General features: G+C 34.8%; 1 protein-coding gene across 1 annotated transcript in view; it reads right to left on the bottom strand.

The window, feature by feature from the left end:
• The window catches only part of Cht7 (chitinase 7), a 290,200-nt gene that overhangs the window by 120,154 nt on the left and 156,142 nt on the right, over window positions 1-13,904 (bottom strand). The window lies entirely within an intron of this gene.

Consider the following 13,904-nt stretch of genomic DNA (forward strand, 5'->3'; position numbering starts at 1 on the left):
ACTGGTAATGGAAATTACGGGAAAACGGCTGAACGGATTTTAATAAATGACCCCTCATTTTGAAGCTTGGATCTCAAAGTTTTTCAGAAAAATAGTAGTTTTCAGTGAAATGTCAATTTTTCAACATAATTTTCCTATTTTCCAAAATCCATCTGTCGTCAGTTTTGAGAACTAGCTAATTGCATTTCAGTATAAAACAAAACACACACTACAGTAAACAATATTACACGAAGGCCATGATCTGCAAGAATTCTGACATATTTAGAGCTCAAATTAAATTGGTTATTAAAAACTTAACTTACTAAAAATAATTTACAGGTTCGATTCTGTAGTGTGTAATTTTCTGGGTACAGTTGTATATTGGATATTAAAAACTACAAAACTTGAGGTGGTTTGATGACATTATTACCATTAGCAATTAAATATTATTGTAATTAATGCCATGATGTGACTATTTTTCATTAATGATACATATTAATGATATGAAAGTGAAACGTTTTGGGGTTATATAAGTAGATGTAGAGAATAACTTAAATTAGATTTTGATTTCTATATTTTACTGAGTGGCGGCTATATAGTATATGTTACTGAAAGCTATAAAACTTACGTAAGATAATATAATTATTATAAATCAAATATTTTTACAGTTATTAATCAAGTGAGGTTGGGTCTTTTTCATATATTTAATGGTGGTGTGGTGTAGATATTTATATGCGTGGTTCTCTTCAGTATTGGCTCGAGAGAGAGTATCTTTCATTATTATGGAAGGAAATAACTTTCAGAATGTCTGGTATTCTTCATTGAAAATAAATCTGAAAAATGTTTATTTGAACGTCTAATGAACTTAGTTTGCAGCATTTGCTGCACAAGCCACTAATAGATATTTTAACGAATTCAAGTACAAAAATCATATTTTAAGAATGAGTAACACAGAAACTGCGAAGCAAGAATGCTTACATCTATCGAAAAGAAACAAATATCAGGGGAACCGAAAGAAGCTAAGTTGTCTATCAGGAGAGAGAAATAATTAGAGGAAGGAACAAAAGCGGAAGAGAGAGAAGAAAGAAAGTGATAAAGGAGGCGATAAAGCGAAAACTCAAGGGGGAGGTATATGTTTCACTAGTTACAATTTTCCTATATTTAAACATTTCATTCTTAGAATCTATAGATCCTTTGAAAATAACACTTGACATGCTTTTAATATACACCCTTTGTACACTACTAAGCAATTTTAATGTTTCTTTTTAATTATTAAAACTTGTGTAGTATTTTATTCAATAGGTCAGCATTCATATGATAAATTACTGAAATATTTCAATTTTGATGTAGGCCTAATTTTTGTTTTCAGCTGTTTTTAATAAACATACATACAACATAAGTAAAATCTCTAACATGTCAGTTCAAAAAATAATTTTTGTTCAATTTTTTTTTTTTTTTAATTTCATACAGGTACTAAATATCTGACAAAAAATTTGATCAATATTATTTAAAAAAAAATAACAATTTTATACTTACTGGCTTTTAAGGAACTCGGAGGTTCATTGCCGCCCTCTCATAAGCCCGCCATAGGTCCCTATCCTGAGCAAGATTAATCCATTCTCTATCATCATATCTCACCTCCCTCAAATCCATTTTAATATTATTCTCCCATCTACGTCTCGGCCTCTCTAAAGGTCTTTTTCCCTCCGGCCTCCCAACTAACACTCTATATGCATTTCTGGATTCGCCCATACGTGCAACATACCCTGCCCATCTCAAACGTCTGGATTTAATGTTCCTAATTATGTCAGGTGAAGAATACAATGCGTGCAGTTCTGTGTTGTGTAACTTTCTCTATTCTCCTGTAACTTCATCCCTCTTAGCCCCAAATATTTTTTAAGCACCTTATTCTCAAACATCCTTAACCTATGTTCATCTCTCAAAGTGAGAGTCCAAGTTTCACAACCATACAGAACAACCGGTAATATAATTGTTTTATAAATCCTAACTTTCAGATTTTTCGACAGCAGACTGGATGATAAAAGCTTCTCAATCAATAAAAATAACAATCATTGCTTTAACAAGAAAAAAAGATGCACGTCATCTTGTTCGATGCTTTCCTTTTCTTTTAGTCTGAACGTCTTACTGAATATTATATAATAAATAGCACTTAGTGTTATTTTATATGGAAAGCAATATTGCTTGTTATAAAGCCGACATTTATGTAAGCTCCAGATGTCTCTGCTGTCCTTCTGGCGAAGTAGTGAGCCAGTTCAGGTGGTGTGGGACATGGAGGATGCATTTCAGCGCGGCAACCTGTTATTGGAGTCATTGTTCTGGTTCCTTACGCAACCCATGACACATATGCAACCAGTTCTGCAATGCAAATCATAAAAAATTCTCCTCACCCGGTCACACCGCAGACTTGGACATTCGAGCGCCCCGTATCAGGTGGAGCTTGCCGGCGGCTGCTGCACACATTCCTTCAGACACGAGTAATGACGACGACAGAAGATTTTTTAAAATATAAATTTCCACTTCTTTGTGAGAATCGAGTCTCTGTATTGTTTTCAGCGCGAGATAAGGAATGTATGTACGCGGAGGCGTTAAGAGGATACTCCACTGAAAAGACAATTTTTTTTTTCTAGTAATTTTTCCAACCAAATTTTGAGAGAATGTTTACCAAGTAAAGGACTAGAAAAATTCAAATTTTCAACTCCAAAATATTTTTCGTTTTTGATTTTTTATATTTTTTCTACTTTTTTTAGAAATACTTTCAAACCCAAGTTTTTAGTAGAAGATCTCAATTTTTAAGCTTCCTTTTTTTGTTTGTTACATTCACAAGACATAGAGAAACATTTCTAAGCATTCACTTTATGAAATATCTGATTTATTCACTTTGAAAAAATGTTATTTTTCTATAATTCATGGAAAAAATATTAATAAAACAAACTAGCAGCATTTCTTACAAAATAAATACACAAAAACATACAGACACCTCATAAACACTTGCAGTAAAAATGTTATCCAGACTGATTAATATTTGGCATAAAAAACTTGGTGTTTAATCAAGAAAAATAAACTTACGAAAAATTGATTTGAAAGTAAAATGAACTTTTATATAAATTAAAATTCTCCTCCGCTACATTCATCTAGTAACTTCAGGGAGCCAACTTCAAAACGAAAAGTTACTAGATAATTTGTAATAAGAAATTTGTAAAAAAGAATTCTTTGATGAAAAAATAATATTGACAGCTTTTTAAATGCAACGCTCCTTACAGCTTTGTAATTAGAATTGAAGTAAATCCATGTAGGATGTGGGAATATACATTCTAAAGAAGTTAAATAGCCGATAAATTTGTTGGCACATTTTCATGATTTTCAGTGTAGTCTCTCCTTAAGTGGAACACAGGTCTGTTTTGACTGGAGAGCGTGATCCACATTAACACTCGATGTGGTGCTGTCCGCATATCAAATGTGCCTCACGTAACAGCAATGGTACACAACATTATTTTGAATGTCACCCAGCTGAGCTAAACTTTACATAAGAAGTCACTTAAAAATTAGGGCATCAACATGTATTATAGTCAGTTGCAGTCTACTGGCTGGACGTTAATGAGATCTTTGAGCGTTTTTCGCCGTACCCAACAGAAAGGCATTTCGACTTCATTACGGCAGTAATTTGAACAAGCAGTTCAGTTACAAAGACGTAACAAGTTCTCCCTTCAACTGGTTAATAAATGTAAGTGCCTACTTAATCGATCCACGTGCAACTAAAACAGTCATTAAGGGCTTATCATTTATTTATTTTATTAGGTTATTTTACGACGCTGTATCAACATCTCAGGTTATTTAGTGTCTGAATGAGGTGAAGGTGATAATGCCGATGAAATAAGTCCAGAATCCAGCACCGAAAGTTACCCAGCATTTTCTCATATTGGGTTGAGGGAAAACCCCCGGAAAAAACCTCAACCAGGTAACTTGCCCCGACCGAGAATCGAACGTGGGCCACCTGATTTCGCGGCCAGACGCGCTAACCGTTACTCCACAGGCATGGACTAAAGCCTTATCAACAAGTGAACTAATTAATTCTTGTATTTTTTTGCGATCTTCAATTAGCCAGATCCAGATGCACTACAGCCGACTGTCTTAATGTGCTCGCCCTGGTATTTTATACATTTATTTCCAGTCAGCCTCGTAAGGTAATGAGATGAAAGAGCAAAGGGACTCATGAGTAAGAGGAAGTAGCGATGTTAATTTGATGTGAGCTTCGGATGGGCAGATCTTTTCCTGGTGTTGCACACCATTAAAATACAGTACTTCTGGCAGTACATTATTGCTGGTCAAGGGAAGTGTGACCGGTGTAGGACCTTCAGACCTTCTAGAGAAAGTGTTAATTTCTCAGAATCCGTACAGAATCTTTCTCTTTTTTTTTGGTCTTGTGTGTTATTTATTGGTTTGAATTAAGTTACTTACTGTATTTAGTAAACTGTCCTTGTAAATTTTATGTTATATTATTGGCTAAGACCACACCGTACACGAGCCTGGCTCTTACGGTAGTGGCTAGAAACAGTTTTGTTTTATAATTTTAATTTGTACTCACTAACTAGTTAAATAAATTAAGTAAAATATTCTCTGGAAAATGAAACAATACACCAGGTACCCAACGAACATAGAGCGTATTATTTTCGCCTACATTCCAACATATAAATTTGCTCCTACAACTTCATGAGGTTTATGGACTGTGAGAAAGTTACTGGAAAGTTTTCTTTTCTCAATCGTACTATCAGGGACTGGAATGCTTTACCTGCAGACTTACTAAAGGCTTTACCAACAACCAAAAATGTATTTAAAAATAGGCTTAAGGACTTTACTAATAGACGGTAATTATACACAGTATTTAAAGGGTGTAAATGATATTTTGTGCCGAGACGTAGATGGGAAGATAATATTAAAATGGATTTGAGAGAGATGGGATATGATGGTAGGGACTGGATTAATCTTGCTCAGGATAGGGACCAATGGCGGGCTTATGTGAGGGAGGCAATGAACCTCCGGGTTCCTTAAAAGCCAGTAAGTAAGTAAGTAAGTAAGTAAGTAAGTAAGTAAGTAAGTAAGTAAGTAAGTAAGTAAGTAAGTAAGTAAGTAATTAAGTAATTGATATTTTGTTATTGAAGTGTTGTATCAGTGAAGAATTATGTTGTGTCAGTGAAGTGTGTTGTGTAAGTGAAGTGTGTTGTGTAAGTGAAACGTTTTCCTGTCAGTGAAGCTTTATAGTTTATAGTGGCAGTGCAAAGTATTTGAACAGTGAAATGTTTTTGAAGTTTTAGTGAAATCAGGATAGAATCAGTGAAATGTGTCGTAGTTCCAGTGCAGTGAGTGAGTTGACAGCGAAATGAGTGTAATGTTGAAAGGTACTTGTGCAGATATGAACATATCATACTCGTGGGTTTTAGTTCGAACTTAGGTTTAAGATACAAATTAGATTTATTTTAAATGTTATTTTAAGTGATCGTGCTTCGTTTACTGTAATTTAGAATATTCCCTGTTATTATTATTATTATTATTATTATTATTATAATAAATTATTCTTAGTATTAATTATTAGTATTATTATTAATTGTATTTTAATTAATAAGTTTATTATTGTCATTATTGAGTGTAATTAGTTACCACTGCCACCGGGTATATACCCATTGCAGTGTGAATAAATACATACATACATACATACATTAGAATTTCGAGCAAGAAATGTAAATATTAAAATTATTGCACGTCTTATTTCACGCAACATTCCAGTGGGTTTCGCTGAGAAATGAACGAGCTCTCCATCTTGAAACATGGCTGCTCTTATTTTTCGGCTGTTTGCACTTACTCGTGAAGAAACGAATTGGTTTTCACAGCACTGAAGTGATCTGGAAGGCCGGAACTTTCCTCCGCTGCACCTGCTGAAGCGAGAGGCGTTACTCTGAAGAACTTGCCGGTGACAAGTGGATGTAGGCTGGCGCCCGGGGTTCCTACTGCGCGTCACGATGATCCAAGGTCTCTCGAGTGCATTTCTGACCTCATTCGAGCACACAAAAAGTGAATTAGGGGTATATGGCTATCTCTCTATCTTATTTAGCGATGCTGCGTTAACTACAAAAACTGTTTATCATGCACTGTAAAGGTGGCTATTATCTCTTGAAATTTTAAAGGTTAACGCAATAGCCTTCACAATAAAACTGAATTGATTATTATTCAAAGGTCACATGTCCACTTTTTTTTTAAATTGAATTATGTCCACCATCATATTATTCTTAGTGTAGCGCACCGTTTGCTGAAGAAAAGGCAAAGTATGTGTACTCTATCAAATGTTATAGTGTAAAGAAGTTTCTGTTTAGTATTGAAAGGGCACGTGTCCAGGACATGTGACCTTCCAATAACAAACTCTCTTCTCTTCCTATCACTCTTTGCATGATGTATAATATAAAATCTCATGATTCCATTCTTTGTTTACAACAGTTACAAAATGGTGAGTACAGTAGTTGAATTATTAGTAAAAGGAGTGCCTAAAGATCAGAAAATATACTTTCAAATTTCACAGTATTCATTTATGGTTTTTGATGCTAAGTTCCCGATTACAATGGTTGCATATGAATATATTGATGAAATAATGACACACACATTCAAGTTACTTCATAGAACTAATGAGATGTACCTTAATGACTTGAAACTACTTTAAAGTAAATCATATTATGGAAAAGTTTTAATAAATAAGAAGAAAGTTGAAGATTTCAGAAAACCTATGCAGTATGTACTTCATAAATATCTTCAATTTTATGAAGAGATTCTCCAGTGGCCGATAGAAGAAAAAAACAATGAAGATGACTGAAAACTTCAGAGGAAGAAACTTAAAAGTTTTATGCTTTTAAGAGATTTTGCCTTAGGTAAATAATGTTCTTAACAGTTAAATTCTTAAGTATTTGTCAGTCAATAATAGCTGAAACACATTTAAGAACATAAAAATTAATTTCATTATGTTTTACTTACTGTTTATTATTAAAAGGGCACAAGTCCACCATAAATATTATTTTTTTACAGTAAAGTTTTAGTGATGTTAGTATTAGTTTATGCATGTAAATGTGACTTTACATCTTTGTCCTCGAATAAAAAATATCTGATTACACTACAAAGTACCATTAGCAAAATAAACAGTTTTCTGCTTCTCCTGTAAAATTGACAAAAGTGGACATGTGACCTTTCAAAAATAATTGGTTCAACTATATGTCATATCACAACGTGCAAATGTGATGAGCAGGCTTCGAGACTTTGGACCCGATACAATAAGTTTACTGTGCTTGTACTATAGGTTGTTGACTCGCTGCAGGTAGTGAAAGGTAGAGATGAGTTGAGGTAACAACGTTGCTGTTTAGAATAGAGTACGGTAGTATGGGGAAACGCACACATATGGACATTCTGAAAGTAAATATACATTACATAATGACAATATCAAAAGAATGTGAAAATCATTTATTCTCCTGTCTTTTATAAGCATTTGTGTTTAATTATACACAGTGTTAATGGTGGAAATAAGCATGTAGCAATTTAAATTTCTTCATTTATCCTATTGGTCGTCTTTAGGAGGTGCAGTTACAGTACCGAATTGCAATGTACTACAAGATACATTCTCAGTGTCTCAAATGTAAATCTTTTTCAGTTGTCTACCAAAAGATGCGCTCTACGTCGCATGTCTTTAAAGGAGCAAAACGAAAAAACCTAACATCATTGCAGTCTCTAAGAGACAGTCCTTTATTCTCGGGTGACTCTATGTCCACTAATTTGCTGTTTATGTTACACAATGTTCCATATCCGTTATTTTTACATAAAATTGATTTCCACTTCTGTTTTACACGTTCAGTAACCGGTGTACTTGGTGTCTCATTAATTCTCTGTGTCATTTTCTCAATTAATTTGAGGGCTTCCGGCATCTCTTGCTCTGACTTTTCTAACCGTGTAATAGTTTCATACACAGTTTAAAAATAGGTTTGTATGGAAACCAAATTATTCGTCAGAACCTTGAAATCCAGAGCGTTTTCCTTTGCGTATTTGTTGTCATTCATTCTACAGTACCCCCATCCACTGTACGCTTTACCATAATACTCAGTACGCCGTTATGCGGATTTCCCACTGAACTGCTCTATCGGGTCCGAAGTCTCGAAGTCTAGTGATGAGCAGGACTCTCAGCACTGCGTTGTTTCCTGATAGCAGAAAACTGCAGCACGATGTGTATTTACTAAACGATAGCACATCCTTTCTCATTCTTCGTTTGATAATGCTGAAAATTACATCATCGTTCATGTTGCATTTCCTTGAACTTTTAATCAACAGACATTCACAAATTAAATAATTGGTAACAATTTCGCATATTAGCCTACATAACACTCCATACTGGATAATTAGCAAAACAACATCTTCAGCACAACTTGTGACTGGTTCATTTAATGTGTTTCGGACAGTTGACTAACAACAAAATTTCCTTAAGGGGGAGGTACAAAATTTAGTGAAATTATTTTTTTCATCTCAGCTATTATGAAAGTTAAATGAACAGAACTTTCCAGCTATACTAATAATAAATCTGTAGCCGAAATTTTTCTGGTAATTTTCGATTTTACAAAAGTAATTGGACCTAACATATATAATTAACCGCCCTGAAACCGAAAATCGCTTTTTTGAAATTTTTGTTTGTATGTCTGTCTGGATGTTTGTTACCTTTTCACGCGATAATGGCTGAACCGATTTATATGAAAATTTGAATATACATTAAGTTCGTTGTAACTTAGAATTTAGGCTATATGGCATTCAAAATATTTTATTTAAAAGGAGGGTTATAAGGAGGCTTGAATTAAATAAATCGAAATATCTCCCTTATTATTAATTTTCATGAAAAATATTACATAACAAAAGTTTCTTTAAAAATAATTTCCGATAAGTTTTATTCTATGCAAAATTTTGATAGGACTCATATTTAATGGGATAAATGAGTTTCAAAATTACAATAACAACGCCATCTAAGGCGGTGTAATGAAATAAAAAACAAATGACTTCGTCTATAAGGGGCCTTGGACAACAACAATCGAAAGCTATGAAACATAGCCTATTGAGAATGTTTCTGTGTTTGTATGAAGTAATATCTGTAGCTAAATTAACCGATTTGTATAATTAATTATTAATTCACCATTGGAAAGTGTAGTTTCTCTAGATGGACATAATGCCATAATGTTATTACAGTAACTTCTGAGTGAATCGAGGACAGGTAAGATTAAAATAGCTTCTTATGCACAGAAAACTTGATAGGCTATTCTGTACATTCGTTTCCTGTATTTCCTAAAATAATTTTTATGACCAAATGAGTGGTCTCAGGATCAAAATGATCGCATTTTAATTTTTTTAATACAATTTAAATTAAGTAACATAATAAACGATTTACCCTTCTATCAAACACGAATGTTCCCTGGATCAAACGTTCTATTTTAATTATGTAATTACTTTATATTTATTTCTAACGGGTGCAGCGGAATGCACGGGTACGGCTAGTGCTTAATATACATACATTACACTTTATAAAACACTATTCAGAATATTAAAGTATAATTACCTGTAAAAATAATATCAAATTTGCATAATTTTTTACAACTCGTAAAATATTTACATAACAATATTTTTTATAAGAAAGGTGAACAAACACGACAGGCTTTTTTCTGCAGGTCGAACATCGGACTTCGCCATATCAGACAAACGTCTCAGATGTAATTATTTTAGGAGTCTCTCTGCATTTTTTCTTTGTAATTGAATAAGTGAATAAAACACAAAAGTCCACAGCTGTGGAGCGGTTAACATGCGTCCACATGATGTGACGTGGGAATGAATATAAAGACCTGTTTCGAACTAGTGTGCCTTGGAGAAAATGCAACAAGTATTTTAAAAGGCATTGGCGACATCTGTCCATGGTGACAACATCCTGTGGGCAAGTTAGCTTTGATATTGAGCTACGGACCTTTACGGACGCGGTAATGATATCACGTTGGCATTTACCAAAGTCATTGAAGATAAAATTATCCAAATGCTGAAATATGGACAAAACTGTAGACTACAGTTTTTACATAGGAAACACTGCAAGCAAAAAAAAAAAAAAAAGAAATGATACGGTGTGCTTGGCAACGGATACAAAGATATATTTCACTTTATTACTGTGCTAAGAATACACATAAAATTCTGTGGTGTTCGGGTAAATGGAGATGTCATTTTTTTGTGCAGATGGAATTTTGTTTCCCAGATGAACACACAAGTTAAATTATACAAATGAGTGTGCAAGAATCAAAGAATACCATCAGTTGATGTGCTTTATTTGTGTAGAAAATTATTTGCAATAAGGGTTCGAACTTTCATTTTCATTTTTCTCCAAACTCATTTTTATGACTTATCTCCCTTTACCCAAACACCGCAGAATTGTTATAAAAGTAAGATTACGACATTTTACCGAACATGTACGTTTCTATGAATGTTGCTTAAATCATTGTTGTCTTCGCATAAGCCCGCCATCGGTCCCTAACCTCGGCAAGAGTAATCCAGTCTCTACAATCATATCCCATCTACCTCAAATCCATTTTAATATTATCCTCCTCTACGTATCGGCCTCCTCACAGGTCTTTCTTCCTCCGGTCTCCCAACTAACACTCTATATGCATCTGTGGATTCGCCCGTATGTGCTACATGCCCTGTCCATCTCAAACGTCTGGATTTAATGTTCCTAATTATGTCAGGTGAGGAATACAATGTGTGCAGTTCTGTGTTGTGTAACTTTCTCCATTGTCCTGTAACTTTATCCCTCTTAGCCCCAAATATTTTTGTGCGAGATCGTGCTTATTTGCTTGGTTTCCGCACAAAACCAATCCGCGGAAAGTCTAAAACTCCACATTCAGTATTCCCAACCTAACACACATAACAATTTCCCTCTTCTTACCGCTTAAGTGACATATTGATTTTACTGCTTTAGGCTTTTAACATATTATTTCTAGAGACGTTCAATTTAGTAATAATTATAAATTGGAAACTTACCACTGCAATTTCACCTAAATTGCACTGTAAATTATTGTTTTTAAATTTTTGCAAAAATTAAGTAAACTCTACAACTCCACTGAAGTTACTGCATTCGTGATGCATGTAAAATTAAGGAAGCCGTGAAAAATTCAACAAATCAACTTCCCGATGTTATTACTGCAATATGTTATATAAATAATATTGTTAAAATATTAAAATGATAAATAAATCATTACATAACCTTACCGTTTGTTTTAAGTTCGCATTTATAGACTGGGGGGGGGGGGAAGACAGACGTATATCACGGCCTGCTGGGGTATAGTAAACACAGAAAACATTTTAAAGCAACAATGTTGAAGATATATTTTTGTTTTGCAAATTTGCAGTCATTGAACAGAAACCAAAATGGAGATTTCATTGCAACTAATTAGAAATTCGTCTTTCAGATTTGTAATAAACGATCTTCGCACAAAATAATGTACGATACACGAGCGGTATGTTTTCTTTCAATTCTCGGAAATTAAAAAAGCTCAGCTACGTTTCGCTTTTTCAAACTTTTCCTCGAACATGAAAACTTCAACATACCGCTCTTGTAACGCATATTACTATTGTAAGCAACTTATTCTCAAACACCCTTAACCTCTGTTCCTCTCTCAAAGTGAGAGTCCAAGTTCCACAACCATACAGAACAACCGGTATTATTATTATTATTATTATTATTATTATTATTATTATTATTATTATTATTATTATTATTATTATTATTGAGTACAATGACTATGTAATAAATTAAGAATAGTACAGTGGGGAAGCAGAATACGGTGCCTCTTGGAGAAAGCCAATAGATGTGTTGTTCTTGTCTGCGAGCGAAATCGGGAAATAAGAATCAGTGTGCGCGATGAGATCCGTTATAGGAAAGTGCAGGCTTGTGTACACAAGAAGCTCTGTGCACTGCGGGATGTTTTCATCAAGTTAATGAGAGATGTTTGCACTGTGCTATACAGCTACAGCGGAGGTTGTGGGAGTGCTGCAGGGAACAATTGCTGGGAAGTAATTTTCACATGACTTCTAATTATGGAGATAGCGTGTACATTCTATTAATAAATAGAAAGGAGCTCATCTCGACCTTTAACTAATCTCCGCTACCTTGCGTGCGTGGGACCGACTACAGGATGTGCACAAAAGAAACAAGTCGGAAGATCTATGAGCGCCTATCTTGTAATGCACTTTCAGAGGACATCTAAACGTAATCTAAACTGCTTTCAGAGAGAGAGAGAGAGAGAGAGAGAGAGAGAGAGAGAGAGAGAGAGAGAGAGAGAGAGAGAGAGAGAGAGAGAGAGAGAGAGAGATAAACTTTATTGTGTGCGAACAAAAACAAGTAGAAAGTAAAAACGTTTGGATTATCTGTATTTCAAATAAAGAAGTCTTACATTTTAATATGGGTACTAGTTTATTTGACGAATATTTCTTGGTATTGGTTGTGCTATTGTGCACGTTGAAATGCTATTACGTTCCATGCCCAATTTTTATTATGAAGGACACTTTGAACATTCCTATAATAGTGCATTATGCAACGAGCCTATAATGGTAGTAATTAAGACGCGAGTATGTTTATGAAACGAGCGCAAGCGAGTTTCATAATTTTCATACGAGCGTCTTAATTACCATTATAGTCAAGTTTCATACGACTTTTTATGCTCGACCATATTTCTAACTTGAAATTATTAATAAGTATTCATACGATGAAAGAGTAATGGAACGGAGAAATATTCTCTCCGGCGCCGGGATTTGAACCCGGGTTTTCAGCTCTACGTGCTGATGCTTTATCCACTAAGCCACACCGGATACAGCTCCGACGCCGGTTAGAATCGTCTCAGATTAAGCTCCAACTCTTGGGTTCCCTCTAGTGGCCGCCCTCTGCACTACATCATAGATGTCTATGAACGCAGGACCGAAGTCCACACATGTGCTGAGGTGCACTCGATATGAGTGACTAGTTGGCCGGGATCCGACGGAATAAGCGCCGTCTTAAATCACGAAGTGATTTACGCATATCATATATATTATTTTAATGTACCGAAGTACATATGATATTTCCATGCAGATAATCTGCGTCATCATACGATGAAAGAGTAATGGAACGGAGAAAAATTCTCTCCGGCGCCGAGATTTGAACCCGGGTTTTCAGCTCTACGTGCTGATGCTTTATCCACTAAGCCACACCGGATACAACTCCGACGCCGGTTAGAATCGTCTCAGATTAAGCTCCAACTCTTGGGCCACACCGGATACAACTCCGACGCCGGTTAGAATCGTCTCAGATTAAGCTCCAACTCTTGGGCGTCGGAGTTGTATCCGGTGTGGCTTAGTGGATAAAGCATTAGCACGTAGAGCTGAAAACCCGGGTTCAAATCCCGGCGCCGGAGAGAATTTTTCTCTGTTCCATTACTCTTTCATCGTATGATGACGCAGAATATCTGAATGGAAATATCATATGTACTTCGGTACATTAAAATAATATATAAGTATTCATGTTATCCTTATTTGACTGGGGATCGGAACTGACCTTGTGCAATACCTGGTAAATTGTGAGATGTGCGCAGACGCGAAAGTATTGATTTTTTTCCTACAAACAAATGTCATTGACCTTGATATAATCTAGAGAGTAAAATAAACATTAATCTTGATATAACCTTGAAATTGAATTAGACATTGAAAAACGAGATGACAAATTGAATTTATTTGAATATTATTTGCAATTAACGCTAATTATTATAGTAACAGAACATAACCTTCTGCGACAGTATTGGATTTCCAGCCTCCGTGACGTTTCGCTAGTTGTCTTT

This window comes from Periplaneta americana, chromosome 6, assembly GCF_040183065.1.
Source record: "Periplaneta americana isolate PAMFEO1 chromosome 6, P.americana_PAMFEO1_priV1, whole genome shotgun sequence".
Classification (NCBI taxonomy): Eukaryota; Metazoa; Arthropoda; class Insecta; order Blattodea; family Blattidae; genus Periplaneta; species Periplaneta americana.